Below are 27,903 nucleotides of genomic sequence, written 5' to 3'. Positions count from 1 at the left end.
GAGTGGCTTAGACTGGAGTGTTGTTGGGGTAGCATATCATGGAGTGGAGTGGCATGTCGTGAGTAGAGTGGAGTGGTGTAGTATGGCATGTCGTAGAGTGTCTTACTATGGAGGGGCGTAGAGGGGAATGATGTAGAGTGTAGTGGCATGTCATAGAGTGGAGTGGCATGTCATAGAGTGGCGTTTCATAGAGTGGAGTGGTGTGGAGTGTCATAGAGTGGAGAGTTTTGCAGTGAATTGTTTTTTCATAGAGTGGAGGGGCTTAGAGTGGAGTAGAGTGTTGTTGAGTTAAGTGTATAGAGTGAAGTGCTGTGTCGTACAGTAGCATGGAGTGGTGTGTTATAGAATTGTGTGTCATATAGTGTCTTACAGCGTTGGGGATTAGAGTGGAATGGCATATTGCACAGTGGAGTGGCTTGTCAGACAGTGGAATGGAGTGGCAGACAGTGGACTGGCATGTCATAGATTAGAATGGTGTGGTGTGGAATAGCGTGGCATGTCATAGAGTATCTTAGAGTTGAGGGTTGTAGAGTGGTGTAGTGTAGAGTGGAGTATTGTAGAGTTGACTGACATAGAGCGTAGTAGAGTTTTGTAGTAGAGTGGAGTGGCATAGGGTGGAGTAGAGCATCATAGAGTGTGGTAGAGAGGAGTGGAAAGTCAACTGGCACAGAATAGCATAGGGTGGAGTGGCATAGAGTTGCGTAGAGTGGAACAGAGTGGAGTAGTGTGTCATAGAGGTGCACAGAGTGGGATAGTGTGTTGTAGAGTAGAGTTCCGTAGAGTGGAGTAGAGTGTGGTGAAGTGGAGGGGCGTAGAGTGTCATAGAGTAGAGTAGAAAGTTGTAAAGCAGAGGAGAGTGGCAAAGCATAGAGTGGAGTGGCATAGAATGGAGTGTCATAGTGTCTTGGCATAGTGTGTTGTGGTGTAGAGTGTCATGGTATACGGTTACATGGCAATAGTGGAGTGGCTTAAAGTATCTTGCGTAGTGTAATGGCATACAGTGGAGTGGTGAAGAGTGGGGAGGCGTAGAGTGGTATGGCATAGAGTAGAGTGGCATAGAGTGGAGTGGCATAGAGTAGATTGGCAGATCAGAGTACAGTGGAGTAGTGTAGAGCAAAGTGGCAGGTCGTACAGTAGCATCGATTGACATGTCATAGAGTGGAGTCACATGTCATACACTGGAGTGGCATGTCATGCACTGGAGTGGCCTGTCAGAGAGTAGAGTGACATGTCATAGAGTGGAGTGAAGTGGCACATTGTAGAGTGTCATTTAGTGGATTACTGTGGCATAGATTGGAGGGCCATAAACTGGAGTAGAATCTTGCAGAGTGGACTGGGGAAGAGTGGAATGGTGTGTCATAGAGTAAAGTGCAGTGATATGTCATAGAGTGGTAAGTAATTGAGTGTTTTGGAGTGGAGGAGCTACAGTGCAGTGTCATGTCAGAGAGCAGACCCCCTAATGTAACCTTTTTTATTGGTTTTGCCCCAGGAATAAGGACCTCTGGGCAAAAATGGGCTCAGGGAGGAGGACTGAGTGCCCCCCTCCCCTTTAAAAAAACACACAACCCTGATCTCCGTGGCCTAATAAGGTCCCTTTTTTAATTATTTTTAAATATTATATTTGGCCCCAGAGATGAGGTTCCCCAGAACTGAGAAGGCTTGGGTAGTGGAGCTACACAGATCACCTTCTCTTTTTTAATTGGTTTGGCTCTAGGGGAATTGGGTACCAGGGGCATAATAAGGCTCAGGGGGGTGGGTGGTGCAGCCTCTGCCATTTTTTATTATATTTTGCCCCAAAGGTTGGGGTCTCTAATAAGACTCATGGAAGTAGGCGGCACACCTCTCTCTATTTAGATTTTGGTCCTGGGGAATGGGGTGCCTGGGGCCCAAGAAGGCTTAGGGAGGGGGCCATGTGGGCCCCTTCCCTTTTTTATGGTATTTGGCCCCAGGGGAAGTAGTCCCTGGGGCCTAGTAAGCCTCAAAGAGGGGGGCTGCACACCCTACCCTCCTGTTTAGTTGTATTTGGACCCTAGGAAGGGATTCCTGGGGCCTTTTAAGGCTTGGGGAGGAGGGCTGTGTGCCCCCACCCCCTTTTTATTGGAACTGCAACCAGGGGAGGATGTCCCTGGAGCGAATTAAGAGCCAGGGAGGGGGTCTGCATGCCCTCTCCCTTTAATATATATGTTTTAGCTCCTAGGGATGGGGTCCCTAAAGCCTGAAGCCAGGCCCTGTGACCAATCCCATTCCATGGAAAGTGAAAGGCCGTGTACAGCATGGGGGTTTGGCTGCCTGGGGGGAGGGATTGATGCCTCCGAACAGGTTGGCCACAGGGCCAAAGACCATGTGCAGCGTGGGCTTGGCTGCTTGTGGTGGGTTTGCTGCAGCACCTGGCCAGCGTGCATGGGGGGTGTTGGCTTCACGTATGGTGGTAAAATATTACTTTACATTTAAAAAAAAACTAGAAATTTGCTGAAAATAACAAAGGTTAAAGCAGCATTATAGGTAGGTGTGATAATTAGATCAGTTCTTGTTTAAAAAACTCAAATTCACTGAAAAAAACACACGCAGGTTAAGGTAATATTATAGTTATGTGAAGATGTCAGTAACATTAATGATTTGAACTAAAAAAACACACAGAAACACAGAAATTCACCAGTTATACCTAGCAGAGCAAACTATAACTTGAACTCCTGCCATGCGCTGCTTAGGTCCTCACTAATTACATCACTCATGATATTTTCCATGACCTCACTTGAGGAAATCACTGATGACATCATCCAAGCTTCTTTGGTACACATTACTGTATAAACTAGTATGGCTTTAGAGGCATGAAAGTAAGTACAAAATAGCTTGGAATAATTTAAAGCATCATGTATGCTGTCACAGATACCATTCAGTTTCCACTAGCAATCAGTCACAGATATATTGAAAACCCTTATTGTACGGTTCAGAGGAAGCCAAGCTCCAAACGATAGTCAACGTCTGTCCTAATATTAATGCCCTACTATCTCTATCAAACCCCTCACAGTCACCAAACCTACAATGAGAAATTAAATGGATAGGAGTAAAAACGTTGGTACTGTAAACAGTGTTCACTCTACCACAATGTTTGTAGACAGCAAAACTCTCATGAGAAATGTACCACGGAGTATTGAAAAGTATCTACAAAGAAAAGATAATTCAACTTCTGAAGCAAAACTGTTACAGGGTACTCGTCGTTTATGTCTTTGACCCACTGGAACTGCAGAGTGGTCTCGATTCTTGTAGGTTCTGCCTTGACCAAGGTAAGGACATCCCTCTCTGGCAACCACGGTGCTGCTGATGGAGGAACCCCAAAAGGCAGTCCGTGCCCTCCAGAAGGAGTCCCAGAGGAAAGAACCCCAAAGGGAAAAACCTCTGTAGCAGGAACTCCCTGGAACAAAAAGAAGCAAAAGAATGTAAGTCTTCCAACAAGAAAAACAATACTGGAAGAAGCTGGAACAAGCGAGGGAAAAAAGAGGAGAAAAAATAACACGAGCGAAGATCACCACCAAAGGAAATGTTGCAGCGCAGGGAGAACAAGAATCACACACCCTATAGGATTGGGAAAGAATCATAGGAGAATATAGAGAGAAGGCGCCATTTTGAAAAAGGGTCCTAAGGCATGCAGGGAAAAAGAAAGGCATTCTGGGAGAAAGAAGAACATGGCTGCTAAGTGTGAAAATAAGAACAAGAGGAAAAGGAGAAAGAAGAGAAAAAAGAAGTAAAAAAGAAAGGAACTGGCTGCACCAGGTAAGTGAGGGGTTGGGGTGAAGGTGCCCTCGTCTAATATCGAGGGCGCGCCATACCTAAGACTCGCTGAGGCCCCATGCCCACTTTGGGGCCTTGTGCGAGGAAATAAAGAACAGAAGGGGTGCGGCATGCCCCGCAGCCAGGAACCGCGGCAGTGCCCCGAGCCGAATGCTCGGCTCACGCCGCGGTCCGCCGCAGTGCAAGAAAAACAAGCACATGTACACAGATTAGTACCTAGTACACACAGTCTTCTATATTACTGTATGTAGAAATTGTCATGCTGAGGTGATTCTGTCTAAAGCTGCTTACAATACTTAGGGGCTCATTACAAGTGTGGCGGTCTATAGACCAAGTGCACTGCCCATGCAGTTGGCATGGGCAGTGCAGGGCCCCCCTGGCCAGCATTATCACAGTGTTCTCTGTCTGCTTTGCCACTGGCTCGGTGCTGTAGCCTGTGTCCCACTAGGCAACCCATCATAGCTACGTTGGGGAGGTCGTTGTTTAGGCGGCAGCCACCCTGTCTGGAGTCCGCCAAACTCGTAATCAACCCTTTAGTGTGTAGTATGTAGAATCTTTACCGTGCTGGAAACCTTTTTCTGCAGAACCAAAAAATCTGTGTGGAACATACTGCACACAAGTCTTCAGCTGTCACCTACACAGAGTTACTCTTCAATACGAATATTTATAACATCTTCAATACTTATACTCATCTATGATGTAGTTTTTGTTATTCAAAACATTATTTTTGTCCCTGACAAATTCACCTTACCATAACGTTCTTTTAACCTTTGGTTTTATCAGTGAATATACATAGATAGATTGATATATATATATATATATATATATATATATATATATATAGTCGCATAAAGGTTACAGGAATATTATAGTTGGGTTCTGAATTAGCTCGCACAAAACCATAGAAATTCAGCAGTTATAATTAGATTTTTTTCAAGTAACTTTGACTCGCGCCGTAAGATAACTATAACTCACGCCCCCACTACGCACAGTTTTTTCTTCAATAATTTGACTGCTAATGTTGTATTTATTTTCTTAATCATGTTATAAAAGTTTCATGAGTGCAGTAATATTTGAGGTAATTAGCAGTGGATGGCGGCCAACCCAATCTAAACACCCAACCCCGAATGAATAAATCTCTAAGGGAGTCTGTGAGTGGGTGCCTTACTGTCTAAGTGGGTCTGTGATAGAGTGTGTGAGTCTCTGAGTGTGGCTGCGAGTGGGTGCCTGAGTGTCTGAGTGGGTCTGTGAGTGGGTGTGTGAGTCTTTGATTGGGCCTGTGAGTGAATGTATGCATCTCTGAGTGGATCTGTGAGTGGGTGCGTGAGTCTCTGAATGGGTCTGTGAGAGGGTACTTATGTCTCTGAGTGGGTCTGTGAGTGGGTGTCCAAGTGGGTCTGTGAGTGAGTTTAGAGTGTCTGAGTAGGTCTGTGAGCGGATACATGAGTCTCTGAGTATGTCTGCGAATGAGTGCATGAGTTTCTGAGTGGGTCTGTGAGTGAGTCCATGAGTCTTTGAGTGGGTCTGTGAGTGTGTGTGTGAGCCTGAGTGGGTGCATGAATGTCTGAGAGGGTCTGTGCGTGGGTGCGTAAATATCTGAGTGGGTTTGTGAATGGGTGCATGTTTCTAAGAGGGTCTATGAGTGGATGCCTGAGTGTCTGAGTGGATCTGTGAGTGAGTACGAGCCTCTGAGTGAGTCTGTGAGTGGGTGCATTAGTGTCTGAGTGGGTACATCTGTGAGTGGGTGGGTGAGTATTTGTGTGGGTGTGTCAGTAGCTCTGTGAGTGACTCAGCCACAAAGGGATCTCACCTGCCCTTTTATCCATCAAGAGTCCACAGCTTTGCACAAAATATCTACCCAAATGCAGTTCTTTTTATCTTCTTGGATAAATGTTCAGTGTGTCTTCTACACTACAGCTGTCTAATGGACCAATAGGAAATGTCATCAGTGACCTTGTCTGTGTTTGGCAATGTGATTGTTCCTAGTGCTTCCTTCTCTAGAAATGTATGATAACATGAATCCTCCTGTGGAAAGGACAACAAGACTACAAAGACATACATCTACACAAAACCGGGGTCCTTCGTGTTATCTATATGACATAAGTGCTTCTTTGATTTTGTGGAGATGTCCTCATATTCCTCGGCATCAAGGATGCAAAACCAAAATCAGCAGGAAATGCACTGGGGGGCCCCCACCCTCCTTGGCCCTGGCTCAAAATATATTTTTTTAAGGTGGGAGGGGGCCATTCCGATTTTAGCCCCAGGGAACACAGCCCTAGGGGCCTGGCATTAGCATATTTTTTTATGGGGAAGGGGAGCTGCACAACTCCCCTCCCAGGCCAATGGGGCCTGACCATGTCACGTGGGTGCACCCAGTGCACCCAGTCACCACCGTTAGGGACTGCGGCGGAGCTTGAATGCCACCGGGGTCCCAGCCTGCTCCCTGCCTCCTGCGGGAGCCGGCATTGCTTTCACAGACAGGGAGCTGCTAAACATACTACTCCCTATCTATGAGAGCAATCATTTCCTCTGTTTCCCTGCCCGCATGTCTACGGCAAGGAAGCAGAGGAAACGTCCACTATCACCAAGCGAGAGGTGTTTGACAGCTCTCGGTTGCTGAGAGCGGAGTAATGTTTGCTCTGACTTGGCGGGAGCTTTCCAGGACATAGCAGGAGCCAGCCCTGGGGTGCAACGGTCTCCATGGCCATTATTGGCTCCATGAGGGGGGCCCTTCCAATGTTTAAATCGCCCCAGGTAAGTGGAGGTCCCTGGGGCAAGGGTCCATGACTGACTACCTTCATTCTTTCAATTTAGCCCCGGGAGGTGGAGACCTCCATATATATATACATCAAACAGTGGCAATTGCCACTGTGTAGTAATAGCACTTGGGGGACTCGGTCCCCAGGCCATGAAAAAAAATAAAGACAACATAAAATTAAGGGGCAGGGTAGGGATACGCTGACCCCCTAGCCCATGTCAGTATGAGACACAGCTGTACCACCAAGGCCAAAAGCAATTTTTATAGTGGTACCTCAGTACAGTAGTAGTACTGTAGTACCAAGGTAAAATAAAAAAAAATGGTAGGCTACCATTCCTTTCAATAATAATCCCACAAGGGTGGCCCAAAATATAAGGCGCAGTAGGTGTATTTACTTCTTTCTCTGAGCCACTTATTGGCCCCAGGGAGCCAGTTTCCGGGGCCTAATCATTTTCCAAAAAGTAAATGTGAGAAGGGGGTCTGTATGTGCCCCACCACTGAGCCATATATGGGACCCAAAGACCCCACTCCCATGGCCGTGAAGCAATACTGCTCCCTTCATGAGTGGAGTACAAAGGCTCCTGGCTCTCTCTTGGACAGAGAATAGTGGATGTGCTCCCGCAGTGGGATCAGAATTCAGCTCCCGCCGGGCAGGAGCACATTTACTGTTGCTTGTTTCCACCAGCAGGAGCCAACACCCACAATGGTTGCTGGCTATGATGTCTTCAGACCACTGGGTCCTTGGTCCTCCCCCATGCACCCTATGTGAGGATGTGACTGGAGCACCCTCCAAAGAGGAAACAAATATAAAAAATTGCACTGCAATGGATGAGTGGGACCCCTGCATTGCATTAAAAAAAAAGAAAAAAAGATAGGCTGTGGATGTGTATTTTTTTACCTACAGTACTTTCACCTGCTTTTAGATCTTCTGTTGTATTGTTTGTATTCTTATGGTTGATGGTGGGTTCTGGAATTCAGGGGTAACAGCAGTTGCCTTTAGATTGAGAGCCGGCGAGACACTTCACTGGCTGTGGGCCTGTTGTAGTTATAAAATACAGCTATTTATCCCAGTCTGATCTCTCGTGTTTCATGTGCTTGAACTGGGATCTTTGCTACTACAGCCCTGCATGGACTTTGTTTTTAAAAATTCTCCATGTTGTGGTGCCCCAAAAAGGGGCATGGGCACCACCAACAATTTATAAGGGTGTTGTGCAAGTAGCACAACACGCCAATGCCTCCTCCCACCTCCCCCAGGAAAGTTTAAAAAAAGCACTGTAAGTCTCAGGGGTTCAAGGAATGCATGACCCTAGGATAACTTGCCATTAATTAAAGCACTACAAACTGGAGCTGTATGCTCTTTATCTGGAGTGTGGGTTCCCTTGTGATTGGTTCAATAGCTGCATTTTGTGGCCTGAAGAGTGTTAAAGAAAGACTCAAATACACACTTATGGTTGTTTGGAATAAAAATCCTTTATTATAAATATTGTTGTGATATTAGTTACTCGTCCTTGCCATGTGTGTATTTATAATAATTATTTCAGAATATGGTTATTGATAAATTACTGAGGTGACTTTTAGACAAGGTCAATAGCCTGATTTCCTTAGGTTGCTAGAGCCAATGGGCCATCCTTTTTATATTTTGGTATGTTGACCCTTTGACAAAGCCAGTAGGTTTACCTTACTCAAAATGATATCTCTTTATATTGTTATTTTACGTAAAAAAAATCCTCAGAAATTCACTGAAAAAAACACAGGTTAAATAGGTGTTGTAGTTAGGTGAAAATGTTAGTGAAAACGTACAATTTTAAAGAAACAAACCCACTGAAAATCACCAGTTAAAGTTAAACAAAGTAAATGTACCTCGTTCCCTCTCCACCCACAGTGTTGTCCTCAATTATGCTGTTTCAGATATTATCAGTGGTGTTATCAATGATGTAATAGAACATGTCATAACTGATGTACTATGCGATCTCATAAGCAGTGCAAGCCAGGAGGATTAATAGTGTTATTAAAGTCAGTCTAGTCTATATGCAGTCAGTCTATGTTCATTATCAAAAGCTGTCGCCAGAGGCACTTTTTACCAAAAATAATTTAATGAAAAGTAATTAGCAAACTTCTGCATCACTGAGGCTGGACAATTCGAGGCAGAGTGAGTTACTTTTTAGGCTGGTACATTTGAATGCACTCAATATTCTTCTAGGCAGACTAAAGGCATAACCCGAATGGTGAGAGACATACCTCTCTTCCCGTGCTTCCTGCTCTAACAAAGAGTTCCAGTTTCTTGCAGGTGGTGCAAAAATCACTACTCCTCCCCCTTACAAACCCTAGGGTTCCAGAGACAGCTGTGAGGTTTCAGGTCTGTGTCCTGCCAGAGTCCAGTGCTGCCTACTTCCAACTAGGCCGCTGGTTCTCCTACCCACACCAAATAAAAACCTTTGTGTTCCAGAAGCAGTAAAAGAGGTGAGCCATTAAGCCACTGGATATCTTGTCAGGTCCTGCCATATGAGAGGAGAGCAGGCCACACCTCTGTCCTCGTCACAGACAGACAGCAAATAGCTTTTCTTCATTTCTGATCTCTTCCAAGGTCCAAGGTAGTCTGATAAACTAATGGTGAGGGGCAATTTTATCCAGTGTACTGATTGGTTACTGTTAGACTTGGCATCCTTGGTGTGGTCTCCCCTATTTTTTTGCCTCTGTTTCCCTGGTTGTTGATGTGTGCTGGATTCTGTTTTATCGTTTTTGTTACTTTGGGCACTTTACCACTGCTATCCAGTGTGAAATATATGTGTAATTGGATTTCCATGATTGGCATATTTGATTTACTGGTAAGTCCCTAGTACAGTGCACTGGAGATGCCCAGGGCCTGTAAATCAAATGCTGCTAGTGGGCCTGCAGCACTGGTTGTGCCACCCACATTAGTTAGCCCTGTAAACATGGCTCAGACCTGCCACTGCAGTGTCTGTGTGTGCAGATTTTCACTGCCAATTCGACTTGGCAAGTGTTCCCATTTGCCAGGCCTAAACCTTCCCTTTTCTTACATGTAAGGCAACCCTAAGGTAGGCCCTAGGTAGCCCCATGGGCAGGGTGTAGTGTATGTTTAAGGTAGAACATATACTAATGTGTTCTATATGTCCTGACAGTGAAATACTGCCAAACTCGGTTTTCACTGTTGCAAGGCCTATCTCTCTCATAGGTTAACAGGGGAGCTGCCTTTAAAAATGATTAAAGCATAGATTCCCTTTGGGAGCAGATAGACATGTGGAGTTTGGGGTCTATGAGCTCACAATTTAAAAACACATATTTTAGTAAAGTTGGTTTTGAGATTGTGTGTTTGAAAATGCCACTTTTAGAAAGTGGGCATTTTATTGCTTAAACCATTCTGTGACTCTGCCTGTTTGTGGAGTCCCTGTCTGGATTAGTTTCACAGTTGGGCTGTTTGCACCTCTCTCTATACAGTGACACAAAGGGAGCTGGGGTTTAGCCTGCATATCCTGATGAGACATCTGTGCTAGGAGGGAGGGGAAGAGTGGTCACTCACACCTGAAAGGGCTGTGCCTGCCCTCACACAATGCAGTCTCCAACCCCCTGGTGTGTGTCTGGGGCCTGGCCTGGGCAAGGCAGGATTTCACAAACAAGAGAGACTTTTTTTTTTAAGTATGCCTACTTCAAAGGCAGAACTGGGTATAAGAAGGCCACCCAAACTCCTGAAAATTAGATCACTTGTGGACATCAAGAGGAACCTCTGCCTGGAGAAGAGCTGAAGAACTGAGGAGAAGTGGTGCCCTGCTTGTGACTGTTCTTTGTGGAGCTATCCTGCAGTTGCTGCTTCTGCCTGTGCAAGTGGACAAAGATTGGACTTTGTTGTGCATTCCTGCTTGTGAAGAAATCTCCAAGGGCTTGTCCCGAGCTTGCCTCCTGTTGTTGAAGTATCAGGGGCATCAAAGACTTCTCCTGCCAGCACCTTTACTCTCTGCTAAGACTCCTGCCCTGCCGAGTGGTGCCCTATCCAGTTACTGGGGCCTTGGAAGGTAAAGCTGGCAGACCAAGACTGAGAATCCACGCACAGACCGCTGTGCAGGGAAAATGTTGACACACCTTCTGAGACGCGGCTGAGAAACGACACGCTGGCGGCTTTGCAGCTGAAATCTATGCTCCACCTGCATCCACTGATGGAGGCTGATAATGTCACAACCCATATATCGCAGTTTTGCTGATACCGTGCAGCACGATTTTTTAAGCAAACATCGCTGGGCACAGAAAAATGACGAAGAGCCTACCCAGACCCGAGGTGCCTCTCCGGACCGACGCATCGATTTCCGGTGGAGAGGAAAAACAAAGCACGCCGACCCGACTGGAGGAGGAACGACGCACGGTCTCACTTGAGAGTGAGAAATCAACGCACCGCTGGGCTTTTCTGACACACACTCGCCCGTGCGGTATTATTTTGACGCAACCCAGGTACTTTCTCACGCTTACAGCATTAGCACAGTTTTCTAAAGGATTTAAGACTCTTTTTGCTTTTTAATTCCTAACTTGACTCATGTATGTTGGATTTTTGTCATTTTGGTCTTGTTTTGTTTAGATAAATATTACCTATTTTTCTAAACCTGTGTTGTGTTATTTTGTAGTGTTTTCACTGAGTTACTGTTTGTGTTGTTACACATACTTTACACCTAGACTCTGAAGGTAGGCCTGCCTACTTGTGCCAAGCTACCAAGTGGGTGAGCGAGGGTTAACTGAGGGTGATTCTCCTTTACCATGACTAGAGTGAGGGTCCATGCTTGGACAGGGGGTAACCTTACAACCAACCAAAGACCCCATTTCTAACAGTTACATTTCCGGAATAGTCTCTTCAAATTTCACATGAGGCATGCCACATTTTCAGCACTTTCTCTGCTACTTGCCTATAATCTGTCCCAGAGGACTTTGTCCAAAATGGCTGGAGTCAGGTTCTCCTTCCCAGAGGTGCTAACCCCCTCCAATGTCGGGCCTCTCTTCTGATCTGGTAACGGGTTTCTTCCCTACAATGAACAGAGATAAATGTTTAAGAAGGCTACTGTGATGAAAGCCTTCTATGAAATACGCTTCCTCTTGTCATAATCTTGTCAAATGGCAGACCTCAACTTTGGTGCGTTTTTGATTACCTCTTCATGTCTTCTCCCAAAAGGCATATAGCAAGATAGGTGATCATTAATTATGATTCGTTAGTTTTCCTGCTCGCTGAAGCAAATTGTTTCATTGGCACAGGAGGTTTTCACAGCTGATCAAGGCTTAATCATAGTCAGACGGAAAGCCAAACCGGTCTGAATTAATGACCACTTTTGAGCAGCAAAAGTATGTGTTTTAAAAGTACTCCTGCAATGTAGTTATCAAAATCTGCCCTCATCATTGAAATAAGTTTAAACTCTAAAAATGAACTTTAAATAAGTTTTTTTATTTCCTGGCTAAAATTGTAAGAATCGACTGTTATTCACTAGGCCCCTCAACAGAACAATGCAACTTTATCTCTACAGTTAAAACAGCCTTTTGGAGTTGTTCATTGCAGGGGTGTGTTTTGCCTTACTATTTAGCATGCCTGACTTTAATACCTCGAGCATTGAACACTGTGAGCCACAGCTTACACTAAGGGGTGAATGATCAACTGTATAAAAGTAGGTCTTTCTGCGCGGCAGAACACTTTTTCTGAGATTTGTTACTGCAGTGTATTGGGCTTTAACCAGCTAGATTACAATCGTGAATAAGGAGTCTTACGTAATAAAAGTGGATGGTGTAAATGCACACTGCAGTCCGCATTTAACCACTATGTCCCACACTATTAAAGCACTTTCTTCACCAATTTCCTATGACCTTACTTGAAAGTTACATACATCAGTTGGATGTAGCCAATTTTATCTCATGTTATTGGGACAAAGCACACAGTGCGTGAAAGTGAAGAGCAGTGCACACAATAAAAATATAATCAAAAATAGTCTATAAAAACGTGAAACATTTGGGGAGCCCACACAAAAACCTGACTTTACTTAATCTATATTTTCTTTTTTTGCGCTATAGTTACCATGTTGAGAAGCCAAATATTGGAATAAAGTTCAGTGGTGGATTTCCAGTTTTTTCCAGCTCTATTTTCTTGGCTGATATACTTCCCCATACTAGCCAATAGATTTGTTGTTATTCCAAAATGTGTCTATAGAAGTGCTGATACTTTTCCACCAATGTGCAATGACAGCACATGGTGTGAATTTACAGATGTAATCACTGTTTTGGTCTTGGCCAATCCAACATATTCCATGTCCCAAAAGCCCTAGTTTTCCCACTAATATGGGGTCCAGTATAACCTTTGCAGCATCTTCTGTGGACTGGCACTCAATGTTGGAAGTTCATTTCAATATTTAAGCCATATTTTATTATTCAGCTTCAGTTCCCAATCACCTCTGTTTTTAAGCAGGAAGAGGGTAGCATCATTGATGAGAAAACAATGGATTTTAGATCTTGTCGTGTCTTTTGGGAGACTGCATTTCGGAATATAGCTCAGAGAATAGCCAGTTCTTTAGGTTCTAAGTGCTACATGTTTTGTTTCATTCGTTATCTCTGTGGGGCACCATATTTTCTATTCATCTCTTCATTTTGGAGCATTAGTTCTTTCCTTTACCAAGATCATATTGTGAATTATCAAAGATTCCCAAAAAAGATATGTCTATGACAGAATGATGGATTGTCAAGTAACCTGTGCTTTTGATTTTTAGGTATCAGCACAATAACGTTCGTTGAAAGCAAGAACGACAATTATTTTATTACTTGGTGCTTGTTTTTAAAAAATCTAAAATCAGCTTGAAGATTTCAGGTGTAAAAGGTGTAAACTAGTGGAGAGTGTGATACTGGGTACCAATAGAGTGAGAAGCCTTTATGGGAGAAAAAACAAAAATGCATATTTGAAATGGAATATTCAGTTTGCACAAAGAATTTCAGTTGTCAATAAAGCTTATGAGCATGTTTTCTAGTTTATAATAAGGATTGCTTTTTCATTTTGAGATATATAGGTCATTCTGAAAAGGGCATTCATCCTAATTATACTAATGTTTGCCCAGAGTTCAAGAATAAATTAAGCAAACTCTTAAAATCAGTTAATTTTTATGAGTTCATCAAAGTTTATTTCATAGTGACAGACCCCCTTTTGTTGTAGGTATTAGAAGGAATGTAATGTCAAGTTGATCAAGCCAGTGACACCAATCTGGTCCGATCTTCTTAGTTCTCGAATTCCAGAGATAAGAGCAACACGTCCCAGTAACCAAGGTGCTGTCTACTCTAGGAAGTGCTTAGCAACAAGCGCCTCCGAGAATGAGCCCTAGAATGAAAAAGACGTCCAGCAAAAAACCTCCATAGGAATGGCCAGAAGTTGTAGCTTGAAGATAGCAACGTGGTTGAAATTGGCAAACACAATAAAGGACTTGCTTGCTGAGAAGAACAGGAATTCCAAAAATCCTAGAAAAACAGAGGGCAATGAACGTGATGAAGAAACACTTGCCGAAATCACTGTAGCAAAGTGAAGTGCTAAAAAACTCTTCTTTATTTAGTGGGTAGATAGGAAGCCATGCTACAATCCTAAAACCTCCATGTTGGTTTGGGAAAAGAAAATAGCAGATCATTGGGTCAATCATTGAATTGGGAACTGCCCTTCTTACCCCCAATGCCTTTTGAGAAGAACTGCCCCATTCTTGCTGCCATGCAATGCGGTCATCCTGCAGGACCACGTCGCCCACAGAGAGAGGAGCATCTGGAGGGAAGCCGGCAGCAATGAGCTTGCTGCTTCCTGGTTAGTGAGACCCTGCTTCTTCCATCGCCCTACCATCCTCAGTCATGCCCTACACAGTGGCCAGCTGTGCAGGAGATATTGCTGTGCTGCCGGTAAGGCGTGTGGCTAGGGGTAGGCGGGTGCAGAGGTAGAACACATCATTTTTGCTCCAAGCTATAAGAAGATGGGAAATGTTTAATGTTGTTATATTCCTTTTCCCTGTGTAGTTTTAGAGGAAATGATTTTAGTCGTGGGTTGCATATTTTGCATATATTTTATAATTGAGTTTTTATGGTCTGTGACTATATATTGTAAATGAGTTTTAGAAACTGAGACGATAAAGTATTATTATTAATATTATTATTATTACTAGCAGATCATTTGTTTTGCCTCCCATTGCAGTGGCCAATCATTATTCTCTTTTGGTTTTCTTAGATTCGTTTTTGAACTTGTACCAGCTGATTCTGTAACATAAGAAAAAAAACAAAATGATTCACCAGTTTGAGCGGTTTTAGGATTTGTTTTCAGCTGCATATAATGTATTTTTTAATATCTTTATTTAGAATTTCACACATCTCACCTAATGGCAATATAGTCAACAATAATAACAAGATCATAAGATCACGTGTACATAGTAGTATGTACAGCACCAGCAACTTTGTCTCCACATTGTTTAAATTTTGGTATATTCATGGAAAGCTGGAGCATATTTTTTGCACTTTGTTCTTCTTTCCTGCCCATGCCAGTAAGACCAGTAGACTATCTATTTCCCAGAAAGCAGGCCTCATAAAAGGGTAGATTGAATTTTGCAGTGGGTATAAGCTACGTGGCAGGAACACCATTTTGGCAAATGCCACTGTGCCCATAATGGAAAGGGGAGAAGATTCCAGAAATGTATAGATGCTCTCAGCCACTCGGGGTCCTTCCCAGGTTATGTGTACAATAAAGACCTGCATCAAGCACCTCCCGAATTTCCAGGTATATAACGTCATCCACTCTCAACACAGTCCTAGATCAGGCAATTCCGATCTTCAGACAAATGTCAGGCCTGCTAGGGGAAATAGGAGTCTTTTGTTTATTAAGATGCAACACAGGGACTGCTGTAGATTCCTCCAGTTACTGTAGGAGGATAGGTACGGACTCACAGGAGTTATCGAGGTGCACCAGGGCATTGTTTGCACATCGAGACACCACAATGATCACCTCTCCCACTTGTATTTCTCATGGGTGTATTACCTGTAACAGCCAATTTGTTAATGGTTGTAACGCTATTGCATGGAGTAGGGGTGACAGTGGACACCCCTGCCTAGTCCCTCTCTAAACCCTTATACAGGAGTCCCACCTATTTCATAAAATTCCCTCCAAATCCCATCTCACAAAGAACTTCATACATACAGTTCCAACCTAGAGTGTGAAATTTGTTTTCTATGTCTGATGCCACCAAGCTGTTGTTATCTGGTGACTCCTCTACTGAGACTATAACATGACAGAGGTGTCTAATTTTCATAAGTGTGCTGTGGCCCGAGATAAAGCCACATTGGTACTCATGGACCAGGGGCTGAATCTAGGAAGCAAGGTGTTGGTCAGTATTTTAAAGAATTTTCATGTCAACATAGATAGCGGCTGAGATGATCCTGGCTCAGTTGGGTTTTTGTCAGGGGGTACCATCACTATATTAGCCTCTCTCATGGTATCTGGCAATGTATCTCCCTTTTTAACCTCCAGGTATATCTCTAATAGCTTATCTGCCTCTATGTCAATATATACATGAAAGAACTCCAAGGGTGAATTCCTGTTACAATGCCTCCGCGTCCTCCCACAGCAACCTTCGTAGATTAAGAGTACCCAGGTACGACTTGATCCATTTTCTACTAGCTAGTCCCTGGCTTGTATTGCTGGTGGCCAAATATGCTCACAATGGGCCACTGATACTAGAATGTGTCTCTGCCAAAGATCAATCAGGGCTATTTAATGACTAAATCAATACGGTAGGGCATTCTTGTTTCATTAGCTGAACTAGGACCCTTCCAGATATGTCCCCTTCCTGGTGCAATGTTTTCCTGTATTCCCTGAGGTTATGTTTATCCAGTGTGTCCTGTGTGTCTGCAATACCACGACAAACCTCCAGCCTGGCCAGGCCATTGTCCCTAGCTTTGTATTTCTGGTCTCCTGTTGTGCCAGAGTATGTTGCAAGTACTGCTTAATGTTATTTGTTTTTGACATGCATTCGCCTCTAAACATCGCCTTTAAGGCTTACCATTCCTTTTTGCGGGTGGCAGTGGATTCCCAGTTTGTGTCCAGATATCCCTCTAGACTGGCTCTAATCTCCAATCTGAACAACATATCAGTGAGGGTCTCTGGATTTAACCACCATGTAAGTGTTCGCCTCTGCCACCTCTCCCCACCGTAGCTTAACATTAATGGGGAATGATCAGTTTAAACCTATTGAGGTATTAAGCTCCCCACATTTGGAAGCTCAACATTCTGCACACCAGAATATGATCCGGCAGACTGTAAGAGATGTAGGTCGATGAGTTACATGAATACTGCCTATTCGTAGGTTGCATAACTCACCAAATTTCAACAAAATCTAACTTTTCCAGAACCTCTATGGGAGTGGTAGTCATCCCCAGCTTAGTGTTGAGTCTGAAGGGTAACCTATGCATTTTCCCAGCTGTGTTGCAATTAAAGTACCTAGCCTAGATCAATGGTAGATGTATAAATGGGAGAATGAGTTGTTAAAAGTTTTCAAGCCTGTATTAGGAGCATACACATTCAGCATACCAAGCTCAACCCCACCCAACTGTCCATATCATAGCAAGTAATGCCCCTTTATATCCATTCTAGAGAGTCTGTGCTTAAAGAGCATTCTTGGGGCCATCTGATCGTAACACCACTCATGTAGGATAAGTAGGCGGAGGAAAACATTTGCCCACGCCATATCCTTTTTCATTTTGCTTGCTTCCTCATTTGTCGGTTGCATTTCCTGAAGGATGGCAATCTCTATGCAATGTCACTTTAGATATGTCTGTTCACAGTATTGTTTCATATAGGCATTCAGCTCTTGGATGTTCCACGTGGCTATATTCTAAAGCCGTAGATGAGGTAGCCATTGTCAAATATCAATAGATGTACCCCAGAAAGTGACACAGCTTCTACCTGTGCACCACGCTGCATGTAATCATTAAATAAAAGTGGTGCTGTGTTAAGTGCCCTGCATAGTACTGCTGTGTTACAGTGTACAGTAGGTTTGTGACCTAATCAACTTGCAGACCCTCCTGCTGGGTAAACACCCTGCCAACAAACAAACTGGTGCTTCTTCCAACAATGAAGTCAAAAAGTAGTTACAAAGCTTCAAAAAAACACCAATTGGCTCTAACTCTCGAACTCAGCTTAGTATAATATACAAAGAGACGAGGACCACAGCAGGGCACCATAGTCTACCAATAAAATACATAGCTACTCACCCAGGGATAAAGTCCTCAGAGATATGCCCACTCCCGTATGGGGGGACCACACAGGCGTATTGCGTATTACATTGTCCCACTGCCCTCTATGATCCCACAGAAGAAGAAAGGGGGAGGTACCAGAGCAGTTCCCCTCTCTCGCTCAGCAGCCACCCAAAGGTGGTAGCAAAATAATGTTATGCCTTAGACAAACCAGTCATAACTTTACTTTGTATTGCAGGTCATGTCGACCTCCCACCTGCACATCCATTTCACATCAGTTCACCCACACTTGTGACGTCTGCCATACTTATCATGCAGAAAATTTTCTCTGCAGGTACCACCCTATAATAGCTACCCCATACAGTTGAGTACTGCAGCCAGAGCCCCGAGCACATTCTGTTTGGCCAAGAGTCTCACTCTCTGCCCACAATTTCATCAAGCTGGTGATCCTGTACACTAGGAGGAGTCCCAACATCATTCCCAAGCTAGTGGGTAAAATAAACAGCATCCCGTCATCTTGTTCCATCGGGCGTTCAAGAGATTCATTGGGTTCACTCCTGCTACTCTATCGACTGATAGAGGGTCATTCGCGATGCCCACTTCCACAGTAGTGTCATGTTCAGTCAGTGGTAGACACTGCTCACATCCTGATGTCCAGTTTGAGCTATGCCCACACCTCCTACGGTAACGGAAAGAAATGCAATGTGCCACCCTGAATTACCCTGAGCTTGGCCAGGAACAGCCACATATATTTCAGGTTCATTAATTTCAACTTCTGTTTCATGGTTACAAATGTTTTACGCAGCTATTGGACCATTTGCATATATTCAGCTCATATGATGCTGTCACCATGTCAGGGATCACCTTTTGTGCATACTGTTCGTAGGACTGTATCCCTGTCCCTATAGTTTAAATTTGTTTGCAATCGTGGCCCATGAAGGGATGCGGGGAGGACTGGGGCCAGGACTATGGAGGCTCGCTCAATCACAAAAACAAGGAAGAGGTAATCCGGCTGCACCACGCCTCATACACACTTATCTAAAAATAATTCAGGGGCAGATCCCTCACATGTTTGGAAATCCAATAAAGCATAAAGAGGTTACTCTATTGAGACCCGCCATTCATATTTTCAAGCTTATCCTCAAGGTGAAGAGCTCAGTCCAGGGCAGAGTGCGCCTTCATCAGCAGGTCTGCCACCTCGGCTGTCAACTGTTTCACCTATCTTTTCATCACCAGTAATTATTGTATATCTTGTAGAGGTCAACACACACCAGGGTCATTTCCACAACCAGAATATCAATTGTGTTCTCTAATGTGAGTCTGCATTGCTCTATGGCAGCCAGAATTTGTGTTCCTGAGGGCTTTAGCATATTAGGAGCATCACCATTACCTTCCACAAGGTCTCTCATCTTGCCACTCCTGTTAGCCCGAGTGTACTGATGAGTGTGGGTCTGCTGCGTGGGCTGGGGCTGTCTATTTCTTCCCATGACCCATTGCCAAGAACCCCTCTCACCCTGGTGCTGGATGGGGAGGAGATGGGAAATCAAATCAATGATTCCCTTTTTGCAGCCTGGAAGCACCAGGTGGAAGCCTGGGAGTGTCTTATCTATTGCATATGATCCGGTATACCAGAATAACCACGACTATGCAAGAAGTCTTCAGTCAGAAGTGTTGGGCCACGAAGCACAATCCAGATGGGGAAGGGTAGCCCCCTGCAGCTGTTGAAATACTGCGGAGAGGTGGAGGGGAGTAGTGGGTGTCAAAACCATTGGATAGTGATCAAGTGTTTGTGATACTCTTATATCCCCGGGGTCTGTCTTGAACCTCTTCTGTAGCCTGTGAGATAGACGGGGTACAAATGGTCCTCAGCACGCCTTGAATCCCCCACCTGATCAACAGGCCACACAGGTGTCCTCCAGCCTCTCATTCACCAGGGACCCACCTCCAGCCTTCACAGACAGGTGGAACACTCTCCCAGCCCAGCAGGCCAGAGCAAGGAGCAGCCTCCCTCCTCCTCAGGAGATGCACAGCTAGTCTCCAGGCTCCGGTCCAAGGATCCCAGGCTGCTAAATAATGGCGATAGTGTTCTCAAACTGTAAACCCTTATATTTCCATGTATTTATTTTGACACTTGAAAATGTATTATTACACCTAATACCTACAGGGAAGGTTTCAATGGTGGAACTAATTAATAAAGGACCCAGTCCTCTTTCTTGTTCCATTATGCAAGTGGACCATCATGAATAGAAACCATTTGCGTTGATGTTTGCTTTGAAACCATTATACATGGTGTTTAAACAATTCAGAAAAGCATTTCTAAAATTAGGCCTACGTAGATATGACCAATTTATATTGCTGTGATGATGTGTTAATTTGCGTTTTTTTGAGTGAATAATTTCATATGTTGCTAAAACTAGATCTGCCTTTTATGAATCCTCTTTGGTCTGTCTCCATTAGATGTAGTTATATTTTATTCAGTCTATTGGTACACGTTTTAGGAAGTATTTTTGTGCCAAGATTTATGTGAGAAGTTGGTCTGTACAATATTTTGAAACACAAAGCTTTATAGGATAAAATGCAAGCTGATATTATTCTTGATATTATTCTTGACTTCATTCAAATTAACGTATTTGGCATATCATCCCCAATATCCTTGTGAGTAAGTCTAAACACTATGTTAATTTGCAAATTATGGGCACTTTACAGAGATAGGAACTTGGTATCAAGAAAGACATTTCCGGTGGGTGCAGAGCTCGTGGTGGCAGCAGGGAGAACGGATCAAACTTACCTGAAATGCCCTGGGGCCACTGGTTGTCATTCTCTCTGGTCCCTAAAAACGGCTTCATCTGGCAGCTCCTTGCGAGTTCCATTTAATTTCAGTCAAGCTCTTTATGTTTCCTCTTTGGTAAATCCAATATGGAATACTATTCCCTTTAGTGCTCCTTTTCCCAATCCAACATGACAGTCATCATGTGAACCTTTGTGTAATTTACTTTTCTGTTTGTCTTCTATTTAAAAACAGACATTTTTCTTTTTTTAGTGCATCACAGTGCAGCCGTACTATTTTTCTGCAGGTTCTACACCTCCTTAGCATCTATTTTTTGTCCCCAATTTTTACCTGTCAAGAGTCAAAGGGCCTTAATCAAAACTGCAGTTTTGTAGTAACTTACAGTTTTGTAAAAACGTACACTAGCCGTGATTTACATGCTCTAATTTTCAAGGGCACGTCCACAGCTTGCCTCTACTTATCATTTCTTTTCATCTCTAAGCTATCACAGCCTTTTTGTCTATCTTGCAACATTTCCATACCCATATTGTTGGTAGGGACTCACATTGACTCTACTCTGAGGTCTATTATCTGTGCTACATTATCGGTAAGTAACATTAAGCCTTTACATTGCGGTCTAGTCAACACCAGATTGTTGGTCAAGCATAGTCTAGAGTGCGCTGAGCGCATCGATAGTCAGCACTTGGACATTTTGCTCATTCCAGAAACATGGACTGATGCTGCCTCAGGTCCTAACTTGGTGAAAGCCACTCCCCCAGGCTTTCTTCTTCATGCTTTAGATAGACCTGGAAAAAGGGGAGGTAGTCTGGCCATTATTTACTGCGATTACCCTTTATTATCTCATTTGTAGCGGCCCTGTCATCAGTGTGTGAAGCCTTGTTTTTCAACATTCAAGCCTCACAGCATCAGTGCTGTAAAGTTATCCCATTATATCATCCCCCAGGCCCCAGGTTTGTGTTTATTGACAACATTTGCTCTCTGCTGGAAAATGGTTTGTGTAATAGTGATTTCACTCTGTTGGGTAATTTTAATTTCCATTTTGAAGCCATGAAAGATACGAATTCTGTGTGTCTCTTAGATGTTATGGACAGTGTAGGTTTAGCACAACTGATTCAGGAACCTACTCATGCAGCTGGTCACTTGCTTGAAGGCATTTCCACCAATCACCCTCTTCTTAGGTTTCAGGGAGTACTCCCATGGTCTTGGTCTGACCATTTGGTTGTCCTGTTTAATCTGGCCCTTCCAATCAAGACTAGGCATTGGAACAGAATTGACCCTCTTCTTATTCAGGAACTTCTCGCTTCCTCAAAGCTGGTGTACTCTAAGTATGTAGAAAAGGCCACTACAGACCTTCACAAACTGGTTGTATGAAGCAGGTAAGGAAGTCACACCAGAGACACTTAAATTATCTCATCACCTACGTCCTTCAGCCCCATGGTATTCCAAGGATCCTAAAATTAAAAAAACTAATTTGTGAACGACAGGAGCACCTTTGGTGCAAAGCTTACAACACTAAAGGGCAAATATAAACCTTGCCTTGCTACCTATACAATTTTATTAGTGAAGGAAAAAACTGTTTACTTCACTAGTCAAATAGAGAAATCTAAACACTGTTCTAAAGAACTGTTTCAATACAGTTAGGAAATTATCCTCTCCTAGTATGCCCACAGTGTCCAGCAATCAGTTGCTCTGCGATAGTATTGCGAAGCATTTTTAAAACAAAGTGGAACACATCCACTTTGATTTGGGCAGCCCGAAGGCACTCTCAGCAGAAGTCTCTCCCTCACCCCCAAGTCAAACCTGATCGGGCTGTAACCTCGTTACATCCTCAGCCGACCTTTTTCAATTTTATTCTTTTCTCTCCGAACCAGGTCAAGGACCTCATTCTTGCAGCCAAGTCAGGGTCCCCTCTGGACCTTTGCCCAGTCTCTATTTTTAAATTAGTGCATGATCTTATGCCTAACCATCTTACCATCATGTTCAATACCATCTTTAAAAACAGGCTGTTTTCCTAAGACCTGGAAAACAGCATCAATTTTACCATTACCTAATATATAATATGGTATGTTCCTAATAGAACCCTCCAGTCCTCTGACTGAAAATTCTTGACTGTTCGCAGAGTCAAAAGGGTGAACTGGGGAGGCAGTAGTTTTATTGTTGGCACAGCCAAAGCGTGGAACGAGTTGCCTCTTTCTATTTGCTCTACTCCTGGCCTGCTCTCATTCAGAAAAGCCCTGAGAACTTGTTTATTTAGCAACTAGGCATCTTCTTTCTGTTTCCTGTTTTTCGATGGAGCTAGCGCCAGGGCACCCACAGGTAACAGTGCGCTTTATAAATCTATTTAATATTAACATTAACTTGAACAATTTTTAACAATAGTACATATTTGTTATTTAATTGTAAAATCAACATTTTATAATTAAATAAAGAGCACATATTAATTATTTAATTATAAAATACATATTTTACAATTAAATTATAAATATGTACTTTTTATAAATATTTAATATTAATTTATGTTTATTCCTATTTTTAACTATTTTAACTATTTTAATTTTACATTATTTCCTATGGGGTTTTGTTTTAAGTCTCTACTGCCATTATTTTCCATGGGAGGGTATTGCAGTACCTGTGGTTGGCCATGCGTTGCACTGGCCTTGCTATAAAAGTGTAAGTTGGTACAAAAGTGAGGTTTGAGAATACCTGCAGTCCAGTACTCTTCCTCTCCCCCAAGTTGCTCCAGAACAGTCTCATTGTAGGCTTCTCTTTCTCGTGGACTTTCCTTTGTCAACCTGGAGGTTAGTGTGCCGCTGGCTTTTCCTCCAGAGAACTGCAACCATTCCTTCAGACACCTCTCTTCCACACGTTGATCAATAGTGGAACAGCATTGTGGTTTCACAAGGAATCGTCTTTACCTCAAGCAGACAAGGAACAGGATGAAGAACCACCAGCTGCTTCCAGCCTTTGACAAATAGTAGGAGGGATGTGAGAGAAAAAGGAAGCTCCTAGCATTTCACATCAAACATTTACAGAGTTGTTAGACCTGACAGCCTTAGGGTGGTCACCCCTAACTTTGTGCCTACCTCCGTCCACTTTTTAGATACTGCTTTTGCTGGTTTTAGGACTCTGCACACTTTACCACTGATAACCAGTGCTAAAGTGCATATGCTCTCTCCTTTTAAACATGGTAACATTGGATCATACCTAATTGGACTATTTAATGTATTTATAAGTCCCTAGTAGGATGCACTATATGTGCCCAGGGCCTGTAGATTAAATGCTACTAGTGGGCCTGCAGCACTGATTGTGCCACCCACTTAAGTAGCCCCTTAACCTGGACTCAGGCCTGCCATTGCAAGGCCTTTGTGTGCAGTTTCACTGTCATTTCGACTTGGCATTTAAGAGTTCTTGCCAAGCCTAAAACCCCCCTTTTTCTACATATAAGACACCCCTAAGGTATGCCTAAGGTATGCCCTAGGGAACTCCTAGGGCAGGGTGCTGTGTAGGCAAAAGGCAGGACATGTACCTTGGTAGTTTACATGTCCTGGTAGTGTAAAACTCCTAAATTCGTTTTTACACTACTGTGAGGACTGCTCCCTTCATAGGCTAACATTGGGGCTGCCCTCATACATTGTTTGAGTGTTAGCTGCTGATCAGAAAGGAGTAGGAAGGTCATATTTAGTATGGCCAGAATGGTGATACAAAATCCTGATGACTGGTGAAGTTGGATTTGATATTACTATTTTAGAAATGCCACTTTTAGAAAGTGAGCATTTCTCTGCACTTAAATCCTTCTTTGCCTTACAATCCATGTCTGGCTGGGCTTAGATGACAGTTCCCTTGTGCATTAACTCAGACACACCCCCAACACAGGATACTCAGCCTCACTTGCATACATTGTCATTTTGAATGGGTCTTCCTGGGCTTGGAGGGAGGAGGGCCTGGCACTTGCATGTCAAAGGACAGTAGTCTGCCCCCACACAAAGGACTGCCACACCCCCTACTGGGACCCTGGCAGACAGGATTGAACTGAAAGGAGACCTTGTGCACTTCTAAGCCACTCTTTGAAGTCTCCCCCACTTCAAAGACACATTTGGGTATTTAAACAGGGCCTCTGCCCTTACTAACAGACACTTCCTGGAGAAGAGAACCTAAACCAGAACCTGCATCCTGCCAAGAAGACATGCCTGGCTGCTCAAAGGACTCACCTGTCTGCTTTCTGTGAAGGACTGCTGCCTTGCTGATGCCCTGCTGCCTTGCTGCTCTCTGGCTGTGGTGAAGAAGTGCTCTCCAAGGGCTTGGATAGAGCTTGCCTCCTGTTCCCTGAAGTCTCAGGACCAAAAAGACTTCCTCTGTACAAGGAGGACTCCTTGTGTGGCGAAATTTGACGCACAGCCTGCCAGAAATGACACACAGCGGTGAAAATGTCACTGCACGCCAAACCGTAACGACGCAGCCTGACTTCGCAACGAGAAAATCAATGCAGCGCCAGCGTAGTGACTGGAAATTTGACGCACGGCCTCACCGGTTCAATGGCGAGCTGGAACGACGCAGCCCGACTTCCAGAGAGGAATCGACCCAGCACCTGTCGTGCGGTAGAAAATTGGACGCAATGCCTACCGGATCGACACAGCTCCTGTGACTTCATTTCTAGCATCGCCAGAAATACACACATCGTCCCCGGGGCGTCTGAAAACCCTGAAGAGGATCCACGACCAAGTGCCGGAAATTGACGCACATCCGCCCCTGCGTGAAAACTAAATGACGCATCGCTGTGTGAGGCCTGAGAAATCGACGCACACCCCTTTGTTTCCACGCATCTCCTCGTCTGCGGTTCTTTGCGGAGATTGTTCACGCGAAACAGGTCCTTATGCTTGAAATAGACTTTGTTTGCCTTTAAAAGACTTAAGACACTTTATATCACTTTTCAGAGATATCTCAACATATACTTATTGCATTTTAATCGTTTTGACCTGCATCTTATCAGATAAATATTATATATTTTTCTAGACACTGTGTGCTGTATTTTTGTGGTGCTATGTTGTGTTATTATATGACTTATTGCACAAATACTTTACACATTGCCTTTTAAGTTAAGCCTGACTGCTCAGTGCCAAGCTACCAGAGGGTGGGCACAGGATAATTTGGATTGTGTGTGGCTTACCCTGACTAGAGTGAGGGTCCTTGCTTGGACAGGGGGTAAGCTGACTGCCAACCAATGACCCAATTTCTAACAAGAGTCATATAGTTACACAGTCAATTCTCCCTCCCAAAAGAGTGATTGGGGGTAAAAAAAAGAGGTATAGTTAAGAAATTTGCTAACATTTATGAAAAAACTATAAGCAAATTCCAGGAACTGGATCAAAATTTTGAAGGACAACCTAACTATTACTCGGTCCACAGAAAATGATTTAGATGTGCTTGATGAGGAAATTACTCAGAATTATTAACTGCTATTGACTCCATGTAAGGAGGAAATCACATGCCCTGGAGAGCTAACATCAGAGTTTATCAAACATTTGAAATTAGAAATAGCATCCTGCACTGTTAGGTTATACCAAATGCATGTGTGACACTGTATTTCCAAAGCTGGTGCAAACATCCTGTGTCACTCTATTGCCAAAACCAAATAAAAGCCACCCACACTGTGCCACATTTCAGCCAATCTCTCAAATAAATCAAGGCAAGTTACGTGGAAAACTGAGTCATTGATGATGTTGAGCAGGGATGGCAGAAAGTCTCCAAGGTGGGATTTCTTGATGGGTACATGATAGAATGTTGTCTGTGTAGGTGATTGTCTTGTTGAAGATAAGGATTGAAGTGGGTTGAACACTGTCCATCATGGGCCAATTCTAGGGGGGATGGAGATCATGATTTCTGCTCTTTTTGCTTTAGGGGTTGACACCTTCTTTTTCTTCTCAGGACATAAGTGATTGACACTGCTACATTTGTTGGTTAAATGTATGTTTGGATGTTCCAGTAGGGGAATTATAAAATGCTTATCTGTTGTCATGAGTACTTTGCTTCAAGTGCAGCCTTTTTTAAATGTTTGAGTTGTGAGAGATTTTATGGGCCACTTCTTCGCTTGTGTGCTTATTGCCCTGCTTGTTCTTGGTGAGATCTTAGAAAGACCATGACCCTGAGGGTTGAGGTTTGGAGGATTGCATTTTCATAGATGCATTAGTTTCCATCTTATTTTTCAAGGCAGCGCTGAATATGTTGATGAATGTATTGTCGCCTGTTGGTGTATTTTGTGGGAGAGCTGATGAGTTCTTCTTGGAGTGAGCCCATGGAGAGGTCTTTGAAAGAGCATTATGTTTGTGTTTTGTACTTGGGAAGAGAGATGAAGTATGTAAAAGAATGATTGAAAGGTGGTTATGATGATATCAATGATATTTCCGTTGGAATGTGCAGTTCCGATGGCATGTTGCTTATTATCAAGAGTATTAAGAAGTTTGTCAAATATGTCTTTCATTTTATTTAGACTCTGGGGAGCTTGAAGTCTCCGAGGAATACAGAGCGAGTTTGTTATTTGATGGGAATGCGGGAGAGGTCTGAGGCTTCCTCTGTGAAGTCCCTGTCTGGTCTGTGAGGTCTAAAATCCCTTTCTCAAGAGTTATTTATTTCAAAATCTTCAATATCTTGAAACAGTAGAATTTAATACACTGCTTTATTCAGCAGAGTGCCAATGTGTTACAGCACGCATTTGTTCAAAAAGCAACAACGAACATGTGTTCTGCGTCCATTCTTGGACGTTCCCTCAAGGCTGTAATAAACACGCTGTCACAAGTTAATGACAAGCATAATGTCTCGCAATGCACATAAGTGAGACGACCCTTTTGATGAACTAGGATAAAAACATTACAGCAGGCAGCATTCTTCTATCTCGTTTGTGTTTGAATGCTAGAGTAGGTACAGTTTGTTTCATACATACTGGAATGCTATTGTTCAAATATATGCTGACAACCTCGGGGGACCATTATGTGACAGACTGCTACACCACTTTCCAGCCTCCAGAAAGAAAGATGATTTATAACCAGTGTCCAAGGATTATGGATCACATACCGAGTTCAGTTTGCAATGGTACAGATGCCGTGCATTACATAAGCAAAAGAGTAACTCAAGCATCAATTTACGAGAAATTCAAGAGGGTCTTGGGTTAAGTCATGTCAAGCCTCTATTTCTGGCGTAACTACTTAAGAAGCGAAACGTGCTATATTTCATGGATAACGCTAATCTAATTTTTGGACTTGTGTGGAAAAGGGAGAGATATGCTAGGGCATCATATTGGCTGCATTCCAATCAAATGAGTGGCTGCCTTTACATTCATTTC

General features: G+C 43.5%; 1 protein-coding gene across 11 annotated transcripts in view; it reads left to right on the top strand.

Moving 5' to 3' along the window:
• The window catches only part of PDE1C (phosphodiesterase 1C), a 1,966,671-nt gene that overhangs the window by 1,443,057 nt on the left and 495,711 nt on the right, over positions 1-27,903 (top strand). The window lies entirely within an intron of this gene.

Source organism: Pleurodeles waltl, chromosome 2_1, assembly GCF_031143425.1.
Source record: "Pleurodeles waltl isolate 20211129_DDA chromosome 2_1, aPleWal1.hap1.20221129, whole genome shotgun sequence".
NCBI lineage: Eukaryota > Metazoa > Chordata > Amphibia > Caudata > Salamandridae > Pleurodeles > Pleurodeles waltl.
This window is presented reverse-complemented; position numbering and strand designations above follow the sequence as displayed.